This window comes from Cylas formicarius, unplaced genomic scaffold (assembly GCF_029955315.1).
Source record: "Cylas formicarius isolate icCylForm1 unplaced genomic scaffold, icCylForm1.1 PGA_scaffold_5__7_contigs__length_24384050, whole genome shotgun sequence".
Taxonomy (NCBI): domain Eukaryota; kingdom Metazoa; phylum Arthropoda; class Insecta; order Coleoptera; family Brentidae; genus Cylas; species Cylas formicarius.
The window spans coordinates 8,113,819-8,136,254 of NW_026844341.1; the positions used below are offsets into that span (position 1 = coordinate 8,113,819).

A 22,436-nucleotide genomic window follows, 5' to 3' on the forward strand; every position below is an offset into this window, starting at 1 on the left:
AGCTGACAGTAAATGCGGTGGAACACGGAAATCTCATTTGATTCGCTTTGATTAAACATTTCGGGCTCTCTGAAATCTGGTGTGCAATCTGAGTCATCTGGGTCGGAATTAGATTCCTCTGATTCTTAGGATATGACGTTTTCGAGTTCTTTTGGGGCGGAAAGTGTCGGTAGATCTGGTCCATGAAGAACTGGTCAAATAGCAGAGTCAAGATTTTTTCCGTTAAAACCTTGAACATTACACGAACAAAGATAACAATCATCACTGTGATTCCTAGGCTCTCGCTATACTATAGAAACACCAAAGTTTAAACATTTCTTCCTACCTTTTTGTCAGTTTCTTAATACTTCAACGGAAACGGAACAAATAATGTGAGGAGCCCAGGACTTTTCTTGGTCGCCAATTTTTACACCAACATAAACGTGGTATACTTTTTTCGCAATAGAAATACGCCCCAACGAAGGCAACAGCCGCGAAAACAGTAGCACAATGACCAACACAACGAAACTGGGCATAAGCAGGTTACAACGCTGTTGCTTTGCAGAGAAATTTAATATTACAACAAACATATTCATGTCATGCCAAAAATAATAGATTTTGAATTAGTTTTGGCCTTTTTAATTCTACGTGATGGTGGCGGGTAAGATGGCGCGGCTAAGATGACGAATTCGTCATCTTACCCACAACGTATTTTTATGAATGAATTTTGTACAGTAATTGGTTCTGTCATTTTCAGAATGCCTAAGAATAAGAAAATATCGCATCGCCGATGTGTTAATATAGAAGCAGCCATCAATGAGGTTTTAGAAGGCAAATCTGTCAACAGTGTAGCGGAACGGTTTTCAATTCCTGAAGCGACGTTAAGAAGATACATCAATAAGAAAAGTAATGGACAATCTGGATAAAAATCCTGGTAATTGTATGAACCGATCGAAAACAGATGCAGTAAAAAGAACCTTATTTGTTGATGATGGGAATTCGGCAAACAACGAAATGGATCTGATGGATCAACCCAGTCCAAGTGGAATGCAAATATTGAAAGAAAAAGTGGAAAATGTTAACCGCCAAAAATCTACAATAAGTGATCAGTGCAACGAAAAAAAAAGAGAGTGTCAGTGGAAGAAATAAAACCACTTCCAAGAGCTTTTAGAAACGAGACCATTACTAAAAAGAAAAAGATTACAGCAAGAATTATAACGTCTACACCGGTAAAAAAAGAGCTTCAAGAAAAACAAAATCTTGCCATTGAAAAAGAATGAACGAGAAAAAGAAACACAGAGAGCTGAAAAACCAAAGGAAACTTAATGAACAGAAAAATAAAACTCGGAAAAAACATGACGAAAGAAAGAGTGAATGTGAAGTTATGCTGTGTCCAGAATGTGAAGAGACCTGCCAAGATCCACCAACGGAGGAGTGGATTCAATGCTCGTCCTGCCAGCTGTGGTGGCATGAGGCGTGCAGTAATTTTGATGGAATAAATTACTTTGTCTGTGACTTCTGTTAATTCATCATCTTATCCTCATCCATTCGCCAACTTATCCGACATGTTGGATAAGATGACGAATTTGTATTTTTTTTTAAACTATACATTTTAAATATTTTGAGCTTACTGGATGTAACGAAACTGTTTATTTTTGATAAGGAAGTTCCTAAGATTTTGTTATGAGAAAGTTTTGTGAGAATTTATAATAAATAACCAATAATATATACGTTTTTTCTTAACCTCGTGGTCTTACCCGGTTTTCCCCTACTAAACAGCTTTCAAACATTACCTGTGTCGTCGATAATGATCTACGAGATGCCTTTCAAAAGGCCTCCATGTCACTAAAAATGTTATATAGCAACAGGTATATTTTAAATTTTAAAATAAGAATACAATTATGTGAATCACTTGTTATCTCCTCTTTCAACTACTGCGAAGTAATTTTTTTTTAATCGATGGTGAGTCTAGACGCCGTATTCAGAGGTCGCAGAATGCTTGTGTACGTTTTATTATGGGTCTCCGAAAATATGACCACCTATCTGCTGCATATCGTCAGCTTAATTGGATTAAAATTACATTTCAACAAATTCGTCATGAAAATTTTACATAATGCCAATTCATCTAGTTTGCTAAGAGGGCAATTTATTCCTAGAAGTACCATACATCAGAGATCCTTTATATACAACGCAATTCGTTCCTACAATTCTATACTGCAGGAATTCGCTACATAAATTTAAATGGATTTTAAAAAATGCACATAGATCATCTTGAAATATAATTTTCCTAAAATTAGTTCCTGCCTCAGTGGGATTTGCTTTTTTCCATGGTTTCAGTAATAAATTATTATAAATGTGTGTGTGTATATTTGAATAAATAATGCGCAATTTTCTAACTGCATTAGGAGTTCTATACAGTGGTTCAGTAGAGCAGCTATTGAAAGCAAAAATGCACCTCTATTGAGCTCACGTATAAATGCTGTTAATAGATATGTTGTTTTTTATGTAATAAAGACTAATTTTTATCAATTTTATTATTAAAATCATCATAAAACTCGTATTTTTCGCCGAACTTTTGTGGAGGAAGTGAGGACGCAGCGTTCCGGGGCAATTTCTTCCTTGCCCATTCCATTTCCCCAGTGTTTCTCCGATTGGCAATTAAAATTAACCAACGAAATTATCCGCGACTGTTAAATATTGACGGAAGCGGCAACAGTTGACTCTCCTCGATTGAAAGAAAGCTCTTGTAGACGATTACTTCGAAGCTGACAGCAACGTCGACTAGAAATCGTTAACTAACAAACTTGACCGCACAAAGAAATAATTTGAGTAAGTTTCTCTATCGCAAAGGCGTATCACATAACGAAAAAGTACATAAGAGGCGATCGGGAGAAAAGCTTTCATCACATGCTGGTAGGCAAATTATATATCCGGCCCTGATTAAGCAATAAAGAGTCCAGAGATAAATTTAGAACCGTTCGGCGATAATAATTATAGTCTGGCCGTGCGGCGCAGGGATTAATTAGAGACCGATAATATATAGATTTCAGACTATGCTAATGACGTGATAATGGCGGTAGAGCGGCAAATATATACATTTTTTAATTATGGGTGGATTAACTAGGGATCGCCCATATTATTTAGGTAGAGGGAGCAATAAGGTGTCAGTTGCTCAGTGTGTGATGGCTTCTTATTGGTCAGTCAAGCTTTCGCCCATTATTATAGGCTTCATCAGGATTCTACAAAATAAAATATAAAAAACTACAGTTATTTAAAAAATAATAATAATAACTTACACAATTTGCCAAAAAAAATTAAAATGTTTAATGCACTGTCAAGAAGACTTGGATACGAAGAGTTAGAGACATAAGAGAAGGACAACGAGAAAATAGAAGGCAATAGAAGGAGCGCAGCAGACAACGTCGCAGGACGTTCTAAAATTCGTTTACTTCCGTCATTCGCTTTTGCTGCTTCTAACCAATATGAGACCGCTCTTCACCAACGAGTTGTCGATGTTGTGTTTTCGTCTTTTACCAATCTCTTTACTCCAACATATTCCATTCACACATCCAATAATTTTCCTTGCCTGGCTTGCTCGTGCTCTGATTTCTTTGTTGTCAGTTCCATTGTGACAAGAGCTTATGACACTGTTATCTTCTAGTTCCATCTCAGATAGTTCTGCGCCTGTCGGTAGGTATTTCATTTTATCTGTATTTATACCTAGTCTCCATTTTTGGTACTTGGACCGCAGTGTTCTATATCGTCCCTATCGTTGGCTATTAACACCCGATTCGCCAAGTGAACTGTATATAAAAAGGCGTTTCCTATTTCAAGAGTATAAAGCCTATGTTACATATATTTTAAACAACTTGAGTGAGATACAGCATCCTCTTTATGACTTCAAATTCTCTGGATATGATGATGCTGATTCATGATTCCGATCTTTTACTGCTTTAACTTTAATAAGGATGTGATAAACAACTTCCCATTGGCACCAAGATATTTCTGGATTAGGCAGAAAACATTATACATACTTGGTCTATACAATGCTTTTGACTTTAATTATGCTATTGACTTCTGATGACTCTTCCATAGAGTCTACTCAATGTGCTCATCACATTAGTTCCGAGGCTTCGGTTGGACTTTTTAGCAATGCTAGATTTTTATGAAAGTAGCTTGTTGCTCCAATTCCCAACCTGGAGGACCAGGAGATTTTTACTCCAGCTGGCCTTCCTTTGATGTTCACCACCTAATTGCAAGACACAACACAATGTTATGTCCTCATTTAATTACACATTGTAATAATATATATAATTTTTAATTATACAAACCGTACTTAGGTTATGTGTAAATACACACAAACACATGCCGTCAGTATATGTATTCATAAAACAACAATGTCTCGATTTCCTAAATAAAATTTTCATTACATTAGGAAATCGACCATAGAATACATATATGAATACTTTATAATACAATTTTGCTATACCAATTTATAATTGTAACAAACTTATATTAATATCAATTTGAAACATTATAGAACGCCCTACTTGCGATGCTCCAATGTTTCGCATTAAACAAATGTTTGTCCAAAGAAAAGAATCTGTTTACTTTTCCTGAAGTTATATAGGAGAATTTTAATTTTGGAACTAGGATAGCCTGAGATACAAGCAAAGGTACCGAAAAAATATGCAGTAAAAAAGAACTGCCAGAAAATAAGCTTATATCCGGGAGGCGCCCCTTACCAAATTCTGACAATCCCTAGAACATACAAGCATAAATGTCGAACTAATAAGAGCAGTGAAGACTACGTACGACACACAAATAATCTAAGTTAAAATGAGAAATCAATGAACACCAGGTATACAAACAGCGGAAGAACTGCCCAAAAAATACCTGGAAAATGCTGTGAAAGTACTACCCTTTAACGACATAATGCTATACACATTATCTTCTGCAAGGGAAAGGATATTCAATGAACGAGCTGGGAGATTATGGGTAGCACGCACGCACACACACCCACATTATACACGACATTCGAAAGAAACCACTAGTATGGTGAGGACTTGTATTGAGGATGCCTTTAGACAGACCAACAGAAACATCGATAGAAGGAAATCGCAAGACACCAATGTTATGACCTGATCTAATATATAGATAAGGAAGAAAGAAAGCATCGAAATTTGTTAAATATTTTGGGATACGAGAGTTTTGCAGATTTGGACGGCCAAATGGCTAAATATGAAAAAATAGGACATTTCTTCGTACAGCAGCTTTATTTACTACCTTAGTGTTTGTGATTCAAGGGAACGCCTGCTCCAATACATGCAACTGTTTTATGTCGAAATAATTTATCAACTACGGTAAAAAATTTAAACAATGCAAAACTTGTTAAAATTAATCTTTATTAAGGATGTTTGTTAAATTTGCTTTAATTATTATTATCACTAATATGTTCGTCTTCGATTTTCTGTTTAACTTCAAGTAAACCCAGTCTCGTCGCTAAGCGGCTTTGTTTTTCTTGTTGTAATGGAACTCATTCTTTCTATCGTGATCCTGCGTACAACTGTTTCTACGATTTCCAATGATTTTTCAACACAGTGTACGATACTGTTTAAACCAAATTATCCCATCTTTAACAGTTTTTCATTTACGGCCAATAATTTACCCACAAAAACGGAACTTTTCGGGAGCTTTTAGATTTTTTGCCCATAAACGACATCCCGTATTCAAAGAATCTTCGAAGTAGATGTTATTGCCCTGGATCTCCCTCGTTCCCTGGTATATAAATGTTTCCAATAGAGTTAATGGTTTTCTAGAAAATACTTGTTTTCTAAAACCATGCAGTACGTGCCAATAGTAAATGACGTCATAGCGGGCGAAATAGTGATTTTCATATGATTTGTTTCAAATATCTTGAGCAACGTATGTGATGACGAAAACCCTGTATATAATCGAAAAAATGATTGAAATACAAGTTATAGTACCGGATCTTCCCAGTCTTCTAGTTGAATAATTTTGCCAAGCAATCTAATAATTTTCTAGAATTTTTTTTTTCTGATATAACAAATAATCTCAAAAAAAAATCTCAATTAAAAAAAAATACCTGGCGAGATTTGATTACTCCCAGTATCTACAATTTAGATGTGAGTATGAACTTTTACTTGTCTGCTAAATTTGAAGTCAATAGCTGCAAATTTGAGACACCTGTTACATCTTTGAATATAGCACAGAATAACCCGAACACCCTGTACAATATGTGGTACAATCCAAAATTTTTAGCTGTGCATACGGGTTATATTGCCATGTGAAAGGAACTGACAACTGAAACATCCAAAAGGGAACCCAATTTTCAGATTTTTGCGGATGCCGAGCACACCCTATATATTTTAAAAAGTATGAATAATTAAGGTTTGTAGCATTCGATCTTATGGATCTTTTTGTTCAAGAATTTTTTTCAATTGCGTAAACGGTTTTCGAAAATTGATTTTTTTTAATTAAAAAAAAACCATTGTCATTTTTAAATATAGTTCTATTATATCCATCGATCCTAGTTTAATCAACACACTATTTGATAGAAACACATAGTTCCACTTGACAAATATTAGCTGATGTTCCACTGAAACATCTTGGACGGCAATTCCAATTGCAATTTTCCGTATAAAATCTGACAAATCTGCTGTGGTTCAAGCGCAGTTCAAAACTAGTTAGGCAAAGCGTTTCTTTAAAATTGACGTTAATGTCGAAACCGTCACTGCCTTTGACGTAAATTTAAGCAGATTTGATTAACATTTCTTTGAGATCAAAGATAAATACGAAACCCTATTTTTTAAAGCAAACTGACCGCTGCGATTTATAACCGACTATATCGTAAACAATGAAAATGATTCGTTCTGCGTACGAAAAGGATAGTTAGACAGAATTTCAATTTTAGAAAAGTTTAAAGGTTGAAGGCAAATAGGACCGAATCCCAACCGGAAGAGAGTTGCATTCGCAATTAGTGAACTACAAACCCCCAAAGCTTTGAAAATTGAAGCGTTTCCAATTCTATTTGTTTTGTGCGTCGAATTTCCTAAGCTCAACTCGTAAATTAAATTACTGAAAATAAATAAGCCCAATATTATTAATTATCATTAATTATTTTCAATTTATCTTAACAGACGTTCGAACTTTTTAATTAAATTTAATATATATGCAGGGCGTATATCAGTTTTGGTTCTCATATCAATTTTATTAACATTGTCAATAATCATCTGCATAATTGCTAAATTAAAACGCATATAAAAAATACAAAATCCACATAATTATGAATATTTTAGGTTCCTTCCGAGATTGGAACAAATTTTCATTAATTTTGTTTTCAACTCCAATTTAACACCTTAATGCATAAAGAATAAAAACAACCACAAAAAATGAATGCCTAATAAAACTTTCTTGAAGTATATAGAAGAATTGTCCTATACTTGGTGGGCTCTTTAATCCAGATTCTTGTAATTCTTGTACTTGCAATTATGGTGTTTTTTTTAATTTTCCACGGCAATTTTAATCATTGTAGTAATGTAACCAAAACCAATTGACATAACTATTAATTTTAATAGACAACTTTTAGAAAATTGAAGGCACGGTTTTATAGGAAAGAATGTTTTTATTTCAATAAATATAACTCTTGTAGTTAGGCAACCTTCATTCTTATCCCTTTCAATAACATAATTTTTCATAATGAGTGATGGCACTGTAATGAAACTGATAAGTGGCTTAGAAATAATTAATTGACTAATTAAAATAATTAATTTTGTTATTGCAATTCACTGCAAATAAATGCGTCATCGTGCCGTCAAAATTTAAATGTACTCTACATTTAAATTTCCATTGTGTTCAAAAAATTAATAAAAACAATTGTTTTCAATTTTTTTTGTTTAATTTTGTCGTTTTTTGTTTATTGTTTAAAAATTATCAAGTTTTTTTAAACTTTGCTTTAGTTGAAAAGCATTTCTTTATTTTTATTTCTTTTTCCATAAGCGTAGTTTCGATGCAGTGCAGGTGAAAGACGTTCGGATGGACGGCAATTCAACGCTCTGACGTGGTCTCAAAGATTCATTAAAGAGCGACTTAGGAGAACTTCAAAATGATGTATTACTTAGCCACCTCGAAACGGCCGGCAAGATATAAAACTACTTCAATTATGAAATACCCAAAAGTTCGTTTTTTTTAGCAATCTCAAAAAAAATCAGACGTGCCAGATATTGAATTAGACCCTTGAAAGGCCTCCAATTATGAAATATTCAAAAGTTCTTTATATTTATTTCGGAATCTCAAAAAAATATGACATCCAGATATTGAATTAGAACATTGAAGAGCCACTAAGGACAGCTTCAAAATAATGTATTACTCAACCACTTCGAAACGGTGGCGAAGATATAAAACTACCCCCAATAATTAGATTATCACAAGATTTGGATTTTGACTCGAAATTCAGATTCTAATTTTATTTGTATTTTTCATTTTTATATATATTTAGCAGTTTATTAAAAGTTTTCCAGAACAACATATGCGCACAAATTTCAGCATTTGGGATTAATAACAATTGCATATTATGTTTCATTATAAAATATTTCCAGTATAGGGAACGCTGATATTCGACAGGGGACTAAAGTCTATACTTGATACAGTTTAGAGAAACAGGGTGTTCGATTTAAAGAAAAAACAATTTGAATTGTTTCCGGATGAGGAGCAATAGTTATCATGCTGGTTTTAATTTTTCTTTCAAATAATTCAAAAACAAAAAGAGACAGACATATACATCTTTTGAAAATTAACTTAAAATTGCCTGTAGCAATAATAATAGCATGATAAATTATACAGGGTGTGCAATTTAACATTTGAAATATGACAACCATTTAAAAACGAATTTTAGGGCATCTCAGAATGGGGGGTAGTTTTATATATTCCAGACGGTTTCAAGGTGGTTGAGTAATACATCATTTTGAAGCTCTCCTAAGTGGCTCTTCAATGTTCTAATTCAATATCTGGATGTCATATTTTTTTGAGATTCCGAAATAAATATAAAGAACTTCTGAGTATTTCATAATTGGAGGTAGTTTTATATATTCCAAACGGTTCCAAAGTGGTTGAATAATACATCATTTTGAAGCTCTCCTAAGTGGCTCTTCAATGTTCTAATTCAATATCTGGATGTCATATTTTTTTGAGATTCCGAAATAAATATAAAGAACTTCTGAGTATTTCATAATTGGAGGTAGTTTTATATATTCCAAACGGTTCCAAAGTGGTTGAATAATACATCATTTTGAAGCTCTCCTAAGTGGCTCTTCAATGTTCTAATTCAATATCTGGGACGTTATATTTTTTTGAGATTGCGAAATAAACATAAAGAACTTGTGACTACTTCATAATTGGAGGTAGTTTTATATACTCCAGACGGTTTCAAGGTGGTTGAGTAATACATCATTTTGAAGCTCTCCTTAGTGGCTCTTCAATGTTCTAATTCAATATCTGGGACGTCATATTTTTTTGAGATTGCGAAATAAATATAAAGAACGTGTGACTACTTCATAATTGGAGGTAGTTTTATATACTCCAGACGGTTTCAAGGTGGTTGAGTAATACATCATTTTGAAGCTCTCCTTAGTGGCTCTTCAATGTTCTAATTCAATATCTGGGACGTCATATTTTTTTGAGATTGCGAAATAAATATAAAGAACTTGTGACTACTTCATAATTGGAGGTAGTTTTATATACTCCAGACGGTCTCAAGGTGGTTGAGTAATACATCGTTCTGAAGCTCTATTAAGTGGCTCTTCAATGGTCTTATTCAATATATGGGCCAACGTCGGGTTTTTTTGAGATGACGAAATAAATAAAACGCGTATTAGGCTATTCATTATTGGGGGTAGTTTTATATCTTCCCGAATGCTCCAAGGTCGTTGGGTAGTACATCATTTTGAAGCTCTGATAAGTAGGTCTTCAATAGTCTAATCCAATATTTGGGACAACGTCAGATTTTTTTGAGATTCCGAAATAAATAAAACGCGTATTTGGTTATTTCATTATTGGGGGTGGTTTTATACCTTCCCGACCACTTCAAGGTGGTTGTGTAGTACATCATTTTGAAGCTCTCCTAAGTGGCGCTTAAATGGTATAATTCAACATCTGGGACAATGTCAGATTTTTTTGAGATTGCAAAATAAATATAATGAATATTTGTGCATTTCATTATTGGGGGTAGTTTTATATCTTCTCGAGAGTTTCGAGGTGGTTGAGTAATACATCATTTTGAAGCTCTCCTAAGTGGCTCTTCAATATTCTAATTCAATATCTGGGATATCTGATTTTTTTGAAATTGCGAAATAAATATAACAAACTTTTGGATATTTCCTAATTGTGGGTAGATTTATATATTCCCGACGAGGTGGTTGAGTAATACATCATTTTGAAGCTCATCTAAGTGGCTCTTTAATGGTCTGGTTGAATCTCTGGGATAATGTTAGATTTTTTCGAGATTGTAAAATAGTAATTAAATTATTTTTTGGGGTTATGCGAGCGGAAAAAGTGTTATTTTCTGTATGGCAACATTGGATATGTTTTTTGGGAGTTCCCTTACAATATTTCCGTACTTACTTACCCAGCATGTGTATAGGAAGATTTGTTTTTTATTAAGATCAGTAATGAACTGGTCGATTTTAATATCGCCCCTGGGTTTTCAACATTGTGGCGGGCAAATGAGGGCTGCCGGGTGCATTTTACGCTTTAGTGCACGAACCGAAAGTTTCATTAAATCCGAAATGTCGTCTGATGTATTCATGGGGCGAAAAAAGAAAAATGGAAGCCAGGGAAATACGTATGGCGGCACGTAAACGGCATGAATTGAAAATAGAACAAGTCGACGGTGTATGCAGCAACTGGCGATTATCGTTACTCCTGTTGGACGTGCAAAACCGTTAATAAATGTCGCGTGGGATTCATCCGTGGCAGGGGTGGGGGTTGCCTCAAGCGTTGATTCGACAAAACTACCGCTACAACGAAGCGTACATTTTTTTTATATTTGTTCAGAATTGGTTTTCTTCTAAAAGTCCCTACAGATGACATACAGTTATAGTGTGTATGTCACATTTCATCACAGTCTATTTAAAATGGTCCTATACATTATCTCAGTAAGTACGATACTAAGAAAAACAGTTAAATACAAAAAGTGTTTGACTCCAAGTATATATTTTATATACAGAGTTTTCCGTTGTGCCAGTAACCAACTTTATTTTTTTTAATGAATATTTTTAACACCTTAGATCGTGTATTGAAGTCGGTGGGAGACATTTCGAGCAATAAGTGAAGTGAAACTTAATTAAACAGTTTTTTTTTGTTTTGAAGTTTTATTCTTAGTTTTTAAGTTTTTTTCTTCCTTACAAAAAAAGGTTAGTTTAGTAGGTGCGGTTGGGAGAACTAATCTAGGTAGCACGACCGGTGGGAAGTTAGCAGCTAAAAGTTGGCAGCAAAAATTACGGAAAGAGCCAAACAACCAGTGGCGGCGTTAAAATTTGAAACATCTTTTTTCTACTTTAATAAAAATTTGAACACTTTCATTTCATGAATGAAATATTTAAAACTTTTTTGTTTCACTCCATAGTAAGGGAGTGCAAGAGAAAATTTTTATTGAGAACGAAAACTAACCTTTGTCGACACATTTTCATAAAGAAATGAAAGTATGTAATTGTATGTAATGTACGGGAGTGCAAGGGAATATTTTTACTGGAAACGAAAACTAACCTTTGTGGATACATTTCCATTACGAAATGAATGTGTGTAAATTTTGATTAAAGTAAAAAAAAAAAACTTTATGTGTCACCCTATAGCAACTCCCCTAGGAGAGTGCAAAAGAATATTTTTACTGAAAACAGATAGCAACCTTTGTGGACACATTTTCATCAAGAAAGGAATATATGTAAATTTCAATTAAAATAGGAATAAATATTTATAACTTTTTAGTTTCACCCTGTAGCAACCCCCGTGCAGGGCTGCAACCGAACAGTTTCTCTGCAAACCAAAGCGAAAGATCTATTTAATTTAATTAATGCTTCCTAAAGTGGTTTAGAAATCTCCACCGCCACTGGTTGTTCGGCTCTTTCCGTAATTTTGGCTGCCAACTTTTAGCTGCTAGCTTGAAGCTATATTTGCAATTTGACTATTGAAAATTTGATTTGTCATTGTATTCTCACTCAAGCCGAAGATTTTATGGTTATCTTTTGGTGTTATGGTATTTCGGAACTTCGTCGTATCACTGATTCTATTCAGTCAGTTAGGTGATCGAGACAACACAGAGGTGAGAGTTCTCCCATTCCCATTTCGACCCGACAATAGATAAGTGCCCCCTAGGGGAATAAAAAAACAGTCTGCAAATCGTTCTTATACTTAGTATGCACTCGGTGTTCCATGAACATCGTACTTATATTGTTTCTGTACCTTACTATGTGGTTCAACCGAATTTAATTTCGTTTTCAACAGTTAAGATATGATCTAGATTTAGCTGAATGTTATTGGCCAATTGTGGCTCTTGAGAGTACACCAGGTTGCTATAGGATATCACGTATTGTAAAGTCGCCCGGTTGTATTATACAATCAATATTATTTTATTAAACTTTACTTGAAACTCATCAACCGTTTTATGTCCCACTGCCTAGCGTAATATCCAGTCCCAGCTGAGATTTTTAGTGTTTTCTTTAATCTCAGACAAGTGCGTGTAAGTGATAAAACACTTGGCGCCCAATTAAAATATAGGTCGGTGAATACTTCTATATTCGTAGCAACACAAAAGTTACGTAACAAGTTCATTTGAACGCCTGTCTGTGCCCAATGGCTCAAAATTTTCTACGCTTAAATTTAGAGGAGTATATCCTGTATCCGCTCTCACTATGGCTTGGTGAAGTTCATTGTTTCGCTGATGGAATAAATTTCTTTAGATTTGTTGACTGCAAGCGTCCACAGCACTTTTTATTCCTCTCCTCCTCTTTTTCTTGGTAGATTTATTCTTTCAACTGACGCTTTTGGATGGTGTTTTCTGAATTTTGTAAATATTGTTATTATTATCATTATTTTTTTTTCTCCTTATTAGGGTAGCAGCTTTAGTGGGGTTTATTAACCAGTCACTAAAGTTGGGGGGGGGGGAAAGGTTTATGTCTCCGGGATATTCAGGGTCTTTGGGACGATTTTGCAAGTTTCAAGTATTACGGACTTTTGCATTTTTGTAACGATGGTTTTATTCGTTATATTCAGTCTTTCCAGGTATCCTGCAAGCTTCTTGGTAACTAGCCCAGTGGCCGATATAATTACAGGGATAACATGTACTGCTTTTAGGGTGAGTATTTTTTTATATTCCTCTGCCAAGTCGTAATACTTATTAATTTTTTCTCTCTCTTTCTGTTCCAGGTTGTGGTCCGAGGGATGTGAGACGTCGATGAAATACGCCTTTTTATTAGCCTTATCCAGCAGAATAATGTCTGGTCTATTGCTGGCTATTGGTTTATCTGTTACTATAGGTGTATCCCAGTATAGCCGATAATTTTCGTTCTCAAGAACTGGAGCAGGTATGTATTTAAAATATGGACTGTATTTTCCCTCTCCCAGGTTGCATAGCATTGCTAGTTCTTGGTGTACAATATTTGCTGTTAAATTGTGCCTTTTGGTGTATTCAGACGGAGCTAGCGTTTGACATCCTGCTATTACATGTTCGATGGTCTCTGGCACCCGTCCACACATACGACATTTATCATCATCTATTCTGATCTTTTGGATATACTTCAGTTTCAGGGAATAGCTGCCCCCTTAACTAACCAATTTGTTGATTCGCTCCCAGCAGTTTTTAAACTAGCTGGATATTTTCCATGAAGGGGCTTACTCAACCACTTCTCTTTTACCTCATCAAGTGTTGGTATCTCTTTTATTTCATTTTTTCTGAGATCTACAGCTGAGTATCTATCCGACTGACAAGCGAGCTTATGCAACGTCGAAGTATCTTTTTTACGGTGGAAGAACTTCTTTAACTGATTTACTTGACGCCTATCGATCTTGGTAAGTATAGCCTTTCAGTGCATGCCTTAGGATGGTGAATTCTATGCTCTGTCATGAGGGTCCTTATTTTCCTGTTCAGCCTCTCCAAGTCAGTGTTAGACCATTTTAATATACCAAACGTGTACGTGATTACCGGTACCGCCCATGTGTTTACAGCTTTAATTTTGTTTTTTCTGTTTAGTTCGATTTTTAATATTTTTATCACCCTGTTTTGCAGTTTAGTTTCTATATTAGCCTTAGCATTGTTCTGATTAATATTAAGATTCTGCTCATATCCTAGATATTTATAATACGCGTTGTTAAGATACATTATTTCGGTTTCAGATTCCAGCTTATCATAAGTTTTTGGTATAGCTTTATGGGCTATAAGTTTGGCAGACTTATCCAACCCGAATCTTATTTTGATGTCATCTGAGAATTGTTGTGTGAGTTGGATTAATCTATTCAGTGTGTTTTCAGATCCCGCATATAGCTTCAGATCGTCAACGTAAAAGAGGTGGCTTAGTTTATACTTTTGGGCTCCATTTTTCAGCTCGTATCCTAGGTTCGATCTTTTTAAGGCCCAGGAGAGGGGATTCAGGCTCAGGATAAACCATACAGGGCTTAGCGCATCGCCCTGGAAGATTCCACTTCGTATTGGTATTTCTTCGGTGTTCACAGATCCAGTATCAAGGTTTACAACTAATTTGGTCTGCCAGTTTTTCATACACCTTTCTAATAGATTGACTATCTTCTCATCGATTTTATAGAGTCTTAAGCATTCAATTAGCCAAGAGTGTGGCACCGAATCGAAGGCTTTTTGATAGTCAATCCATGCCACTGCAATATTGCGAACATATCTAATATTTCTGTTTTTTCTATTTCAGGTTCGACTTCTGCGTTTCTGTTGCTGTGAGCAGTCAATTCTTCATCAACCTCAGCGACCCCATCAGGTAAATTATCGTTGTTAAAAATGATATTATCATTATCATGTTCAGGTAAGTCATTATTATGTCCAATCAGCAATGTCTCAACCTCTTGCTTAATTTTTCCGATCTCCAGCTGTGACAAAAGTTTATGAGCCCTGATTGAGTTTAGTTGACCAGCTAGCTTTTGTTCTCCGAATTTTAAGTCTGGTCTAGCTCGGGTCGATTCAGTTACTAGTTTTTTTCTAAATCCCTGCTTTTCCCGTTCACCATTCGTACAGAGGAAGTACGCACGCATTAAATCAGTATTGTCTTGAGTAGACCAGTAGTACCTGCGCGTTATGTTTCTGGCAATCTCTGGGGTGACTGCAGCTTCTTGCTGGGTCAAATCCTCTGAATGAGTCGGCGTTCTTCCTCTAGCCATTGTCGTTTGCCGTCTTGTGGTTCCGCTACCTGAAGCCGCGCCACTCGCCTCACGATTCTCCAGGCCAGGCTGAACCTCCGGACGGCTCCGAGAAGAGTCAGCCCGCAACTCTTCACCGCCCGAGTATCTATATTTCCTTGTCTGTACCATCACCAATTTTTGGGTATTGCAAAGTAAGCCTTTGCTGGCAGGCCTCCGATAGCCTTTATTCCCAGCCGCCTCTGACATGAGGTACAGACGCTGTTGGACGGCCGCTCTTCTAGAGACAGACGCCATCCCCGCGGAGCTCTCATACGCCCCAGTCACGGTGACCGGGCCGGTGAAATCTCCGCGGTCCCTTTAAGGCAGGGGCTACCAACTGGGGTAGGTGGGGTCGTTGCTCCCCAAAGCACTAGCAAGCCTCAGCTAGAGCTCCTCTGCCTTATTATTATTATTATTATTATACTGCCCAATCGCTCAAAGACCGCGTTAGAGCATGTATCGAATTCGGTGCAATAAATAAAGTGAAACTTAATTAAATAATTCTGTTTCGCAGTTTGTAAGCGTTTTTTCTGAAATTGTTAGCGATATTAATATTGCACTTTTAATGTTATCCATGACGTAAAGTAGCGTTTAAATTGTTTTTCCAAAGTTGAGCAGTTCATAATTTTATATTTGTTTAAATCTCACATTTAATAAATGATTTTCGCACTACACTTTGTACTAACACGTAACGAATGCTATTATCTGAAAGAATTTTACTTAATTCGTCTCTGTAGACTTTTCACGTTCAGGTAATATTTATGTTGTTCTCAGTCATTTGTGATATTTTCGCAGGGTTTGATAATTTTTAATATTTTATTCGTAAAAATGTATATACTTCGGAAAGTACTACTAAATGCTTAATAAAATTAAAAAAGTATTTATTAAAGCACAATATACAGGGTGTTCCATTTAATTTTTCACGAACATTTATCTTTTTAATTTTGACTCACCCTGTATAAACGATTCAAACTAACTTAACGCAAATATAAAATAAGTGACTATACAATAATCAAATAAATACAGGGCATTTTTGACGAACTACATTGGGTGATTGAGTATAAAAGGGAGTATCTATTAATGCCAAATTATACAGGGTGTTCAATTTAAAAATATATAAGTTTGATTTCCCATATATTTATGAATTACCCTGTAAATTTGAAAATAATTTTAAATTGTTTCTTATAACTTTTTTATTTAACCTTTTTCTGTAACAGCAAGCTAACACCTGTAATATTTGCAGCACACGACGAAGTCCAGCTGCTTCCCACGAACGCATCCTTAATTTTAAAGGGAAACGCCAAAAGTAAAAGAGTAAACAAGCGCAAATAAAAAGCAATTAAAGTTGCGGCAACGCCGGCACCTTAACAACTTTGGGAAAAACTCCCCGCCGCAACCGACTACGTAAACAAATTTGTTCGGGCCTTTGATTGCGTTAAATTCGACAATGTCCGACTTTCATTAGTGGTTGTTTTCGAATGGTTGAAACACGTTTCTGTGATCACGTCGTTAACAAATCGATCGGCGGAAAATTAGAGAAGCCACTTATAATTTGGGAAAATTGTATAGTATAGTATGCGAAAATAAGGCCCACCTCAAAAATTAACCAACATTTCTATTTTCGTTATTACAATTATCAATTCTGGTTATTTGTACATTTTTATCCCTTTGCGTAATACCACGGGTAAACGAGCGCTATTGCATATTATTATAACCGAATCATAATTAATTTTTTGAAAGTGTTATTTTTTGGATAATTCTATTCATTTAGCATGAAGCCAGAGATTTCGAAAATCTTGTAAATGCCAAAAACATTTTTTTTAATAAATACTTTCTGATAAATAATCATAAATATTATATATAACATTATAAATAGGGGAGAGTGGAACACGATGGCTAGAAGCTTCGCAAAGGTTGGTGTAAATTTAATTAAAGGTAGTCAGAAATAAATCGGCTTCCCTTACTCACGTAAGCGAATATTGAGCTACCTATGTAAAATTATTTTTGACCATGGTGTGTTGCCAGATATCACCTTTCGTTTTTTAGATTCTGCAGAAACATTCTGGAACTTGTTTATGTAACATGTACCTATCGATCTTGAACATTCTCGGAGATAAAAAATACTTTTTTAGGAAATTTGGCAAAAAACAACCCGACATATAATAATAATTTTTTCGCAACCCGAACACCTGAATTTTTAGTTGCGGTTCCCTATTAAATTGCTTTATCACAATATAGTATAAGAATTAACTTATCCCGTACAGTGCTTTCGTAAGATAAGGCAAAATTGATAAGATATGAAAATCCATGTTACGTGGGAATTTTAAATGGAACACCCCATATTTTGTATTTTCAAGTAAATGTACAATTAATTTGCCATTTAAAAGTACCAAATTATGGTATATCTATTTTTACTGATTTTCAAGTTACAAGCAGAAAACCAAATATTGCAATTAAAGCTAATTATAGCAAACACATTTCATTTGGGTAACAGGCTGTGGTCGGTCATGGTAACGTTTTTTGTAAAAAAAATTACGACATAAATGAACTTAATATTCCGTTATTAATGTGTTCAAATAAGTAATTTTAAGAGTCTAACCGGAAGGAAATACATATCCCAACAAAAATGTAATATTCACAGAAACTGTTATACACAAAGCTAATGTTAAAGACTAATAAAGGATTTTAAATTCTTTTTAATTACATACAACTAGATATTATGCTTGAAATGACCTCCATTTGCTATAAGACATCCACGAATGGACTTCATAACATTTGAAACCGTTGCCCTTTGAATCTCGTTTGGATCAAGTTGTTGTTGTTGAAATCAAAATCTTCTATTGTTCCAACTGGAGTTTTATACAATCTTTCTTTATTAGCGCCCCAAAGATATATGGCGAACGCGGTGACCAATTAAATCGACCTAGACGGTTTTCAAACATGATTGTAAGTTCTTGACTTACTCTAATTGTGCAATGAGCAGGAGCTCCATCAAGTTGGTACGAACAACTGCCATGTAACGCTAATGGCAACTTGGCTAAAAAATCTGTAAGAACTGTTCGTAAAATATCCAGACATTTTTCCTAGTTCAAATTCTCGTTGTAGATACAAAAACCTGTTTTGTATCAACATCCATCAACAAACAAAACACGATGAATTTTGACTCGTCGGTCCAAATAATTCTTTTCAAAAAATTTCGAACTTCTTATATTCTAACCAATATCACCTCACAAAACTCTACGCGCAATGGTGCATCACGAGGGAGAAGAGATTGTAATGTAATTATTTTGTGATTATGCATATTACGTTTTTTCAGTATCCGTTGAATGGACGAATGAGATATGCCTAAATCTTTCCGATGTTTTCGGAGATATTTTCCACGTTTCTAATTTTGACGTTTTTTAATTCTGACGGTCATGTCTTTGAATGTATCAGTATTGTTTCGCGAAAATGGACCCAAAATCTAACGGTCGTAGAAACAGTATAGTATGCAACACGTTCGGTCAACTTTTTAACTCACTCGTTTATTAAAAGCTCACTCCGCTCGTGTCAAATAAACTCGTGAGTCAAATGCCGTTTACCGCACTTGTTGCATAATATACTATTAACGCTAGGAATAGACGCATGTAATCAAAATATGCTAAAACGTTCATTGCATTTTCTTCTGGGTATGTAACAGGTTTTGGAAGTTCCCTTCTTCATAGGTTTTCAAAATTTGCTTCAATTTTTTTAAACTTTTCCGCATTCATTGGTGGCAAATTCGAATATTGTTCATTAAGACTTCTGCACGTTCTTGAAACAATGCTTTGACACTCACCATAAATGTAAAACAAAATCAAAATATCTACGTTTGCATAACTATGTGCAATCTTTTGCTTATAACTCGAAAACTAGTGAAAATAGGTATACCATAGTTTCGGTTAGTAAAAATTTTCAAAAAATGATTATCTTCTAACCAATATCATCTTACAAAATTTTATGCGTAATGCTGCATCACGAGGAAGAATAAATTGTAATTATTTTGTAATTATTCATAAACCATCTTCAGCACTTGGAGCGGATATATAGGATATATATTGAAGTATATGTTAAACATAAGAAGTAGTTCAAAAATACCTATTAACAAACTAGCCAAAACTAACCGATATATAAATAATGGCTACCTAAGAATTCCAACACGAAAAGGGACCATTTATCAAAATCTGAAAACTACTAAACAATTTATAGTTTATAACAAAAAAAACATTGAAGTCTTCTTTTATTTGAAAGCGCCGCCTCGCTGATTAATTTATGGTGGTAGCGCCTTTTAACTAAATGAAAATTACAAAAACCTAATTACGCGGAATATAAATCACAATCTAAGCAAAAGTTTATTAAGGAAATAGCCTGACTTACTCTAAATTTTTCCATATTTTAAGGTAGCAATTAGTAACCTCAAAGCGTGTCATTAAATTTTTGGTTTCGCTTTATTCCACATCCAACTAAAACTGCGTCCTCGGTGTGTGGACATTGTTGAAAATTTCATGGTCTGGGTAATATGATATTTTAGGTACTAATGTTTCGTCTAGCCGTTCAACGACATTAAGAAAGCTTCATAAAACAGACGGCTTAATCGCGTTATCATTTAGTCTCGACTCTCCATAAAACCCCACTGTATAAACACTAATTGCAAAGGTTCATCGACAATAAACAGTTTAAAACAAACGCTGCGGGATGTGACGAAGTTTCTTCACTTCTGGTCGAACTGTGCCTTTCGACCATACGCCATATTTTTGCTCTATCACATCATTTTTTTATAGCGCTCAATATCTTAAAAATGTTATTTTATTAATATTCATATCTATGACGTGAATATGTTTGTTCCATGTTAGGCATGATTTTTAAATGAATTAATTTTTATGAAATCAAATGTGATTTGGCAACACTGGATAAGATTAGATTTCTCTGCAAAGTAACAGAGTTCGCGCAAAAGCGTCCATACAACACACTAACCAAAACTAACCTGCTCATGTGCAGTTTGGTTGTATCGGTCGTCTTGCTATTGTCTTTACGGCTGCTGTCTTCGTTGTGCATTATGTGAACAATTCAAATAGCTTTTGTTATATCTGTGGTAGTTATGTAGTAGTAAAGCAAAGGCAAACTATAAGTTCTTTTGTGAAAAATGCATTCCACGCTTATTTTGGTGTAAAAATTAGCGACAAAGGCATATCCTAGGCTCCTCATAGTATTTGTTCCGTTTCTGTTGAAGCATTAAGAAACTGACAAAAGTTAGGGAGAAATGTTTAAGCTTTGGTGTTTCTATGGTATGGCGAGAGACTAGGAATCACAGTAAGGATTGTTATTTTTATTCGTGTAATGTTCAAGGATTCAACAGAAAAAACAAGATTGCTTTCGAAAAATCGTCGCTGGGCGGGGCAAGTTCGTAGCGCTTAGAGCGTTTCCTTATCCTAGAGGCACGCATTGTTTTTCTATCGTGCTCCTGCGGACCACTATAGAACTTTCGCAAAATCGATCGAATTATATTGTGTACACACCGTGTATAAAGCGCCTTTTACTTATCGCCGACTTTCAAAGTAACGACAAACTTTGATAAATATAAAAAATTGTACAAGTAATAAAGATTTCCAATTATAATATTCCAAGTATCTTGCGCGAAGACGAAACCTGAAACTCTCTCTCCTCGCATTTTACGAAACTGTTTGGACCAAAATTTTCCAAATTTTATAGTTTTTCATTAACAGCTAATAATTTACAAACGAAAACGGAAATTTTCAGGGTCTTTTAGATTTTTTTTAACCATAACCCTGTACATATTTGAAAAAAATTCGGAATTGATAGTTCTAGCCCTGGATCTTCCACATTTCCTAGTCAAAGAATTTTTTAAAAATAGTAAATGGTTTTTGAGAAAATAAGATTTTTCTGAAACCATGCAGTGCGCCGTAATAATCAATGACGTCATCGCGCCTGACATCAAATTTCTCGAGCAGTGTGTGTGATAGATGAAAACCGCAAATACAAAACTTGTAGCTCTTGATGCGGCCTATGACACTGATTTAACCCATTGGCTATATTTTTTACGATTTCTAATTTGCGGTTAATAATTTACTCTGGAAAAGAACAATTTTCAAAGCCTTTTGGATTTTTGCCTATGATTTAAAAACCCTGTATATAATCGAAAAAATGCTTGGAATAAATGTTACAGCACTGGATCCTCCGCGTCTGCCAGTTAAAAATTTTTGCCGATCGGATGAATGGTTATGGAGTAAAACATTTTTTTTTGGAAGCCAAAATTACCAAAAAAAAATCAAAAATTAAAAAAATATACTTTTCGGTACTTAATTGCGCTCAACTTTAGTAGTTTATGTGGGTCTGAACTTTTACTTCTCTGCCAAATCTGAAGTCGGTAGCTGAAAATTTAGGGCGCCTATTGCGTTTTTTAATATTGCACCCAACATCGCGAACACCCTGTACAATAGGTGAAAACCTTAAATACACAAGTTTTAGCTGTATATGCGAGATTTATTGCTATGTAAAAGAAAGTAATATTTGAAACACAGTCCTATAGTTATCGTCAATTTTCAATAATAGGGAGACCCATTTTCTAGTTTTTTTTTTAATTTGCGTCGCACCCTGTACATTTCTGAAAAATTGTCAAGAATAAAAGCTTATGCAGCCAAATTTTTGCGTCTTTGAATTTCAGAATTTTTTTGGTCGCGTAAACCGTTTTCGGGAAATGATTTTTTTCTTAGACCCTTGCATTCGCGGTTTTTAATTTTTTTAAAATACTTCCCCACCCCCCCAGCTCCCAATTTCAATAGGTTCTATCAGGAGGCCAAATGCTATTTACTTGCAAAATTTAAAGACGATAGCTTCAACTTTCGGACACTTATCGTGTTTCATAGCGATGCCCGAAAAACAGTGGAAAATCGCGAAAAAAAGATAGATGCCGGGATCGGATCGCGGCCTTTTTTAATAGGCCTATGTGCCTCGTGAACGGTTAAAAAGGAGACAAATCTCAATTGCGTAGG

General features: G+C 34.9%; 1 long non-coding RNA gene across 1 annotated transcript; it reads left to right on the forward strand.

Moving 5' to 3' along the window:
• The first annotated feature begins 13,159 nt into the window (after positions 1–13,159).
• LOC132702537 (uncharacterized) lies at positions 13,160–14,991 on the forward strand. Its single transcript, XR_009618895.1, has 3 exons — positions 13,160–13,345; positions 13,417–13,574; positions 14,925–14,991. It is a non-coding gene; the product is annotated as an uncharacterized LOC132702537 (long non-coding RNA).
• Positions 14,992–22,436: the final 7,445 nt, after the last annotated feature.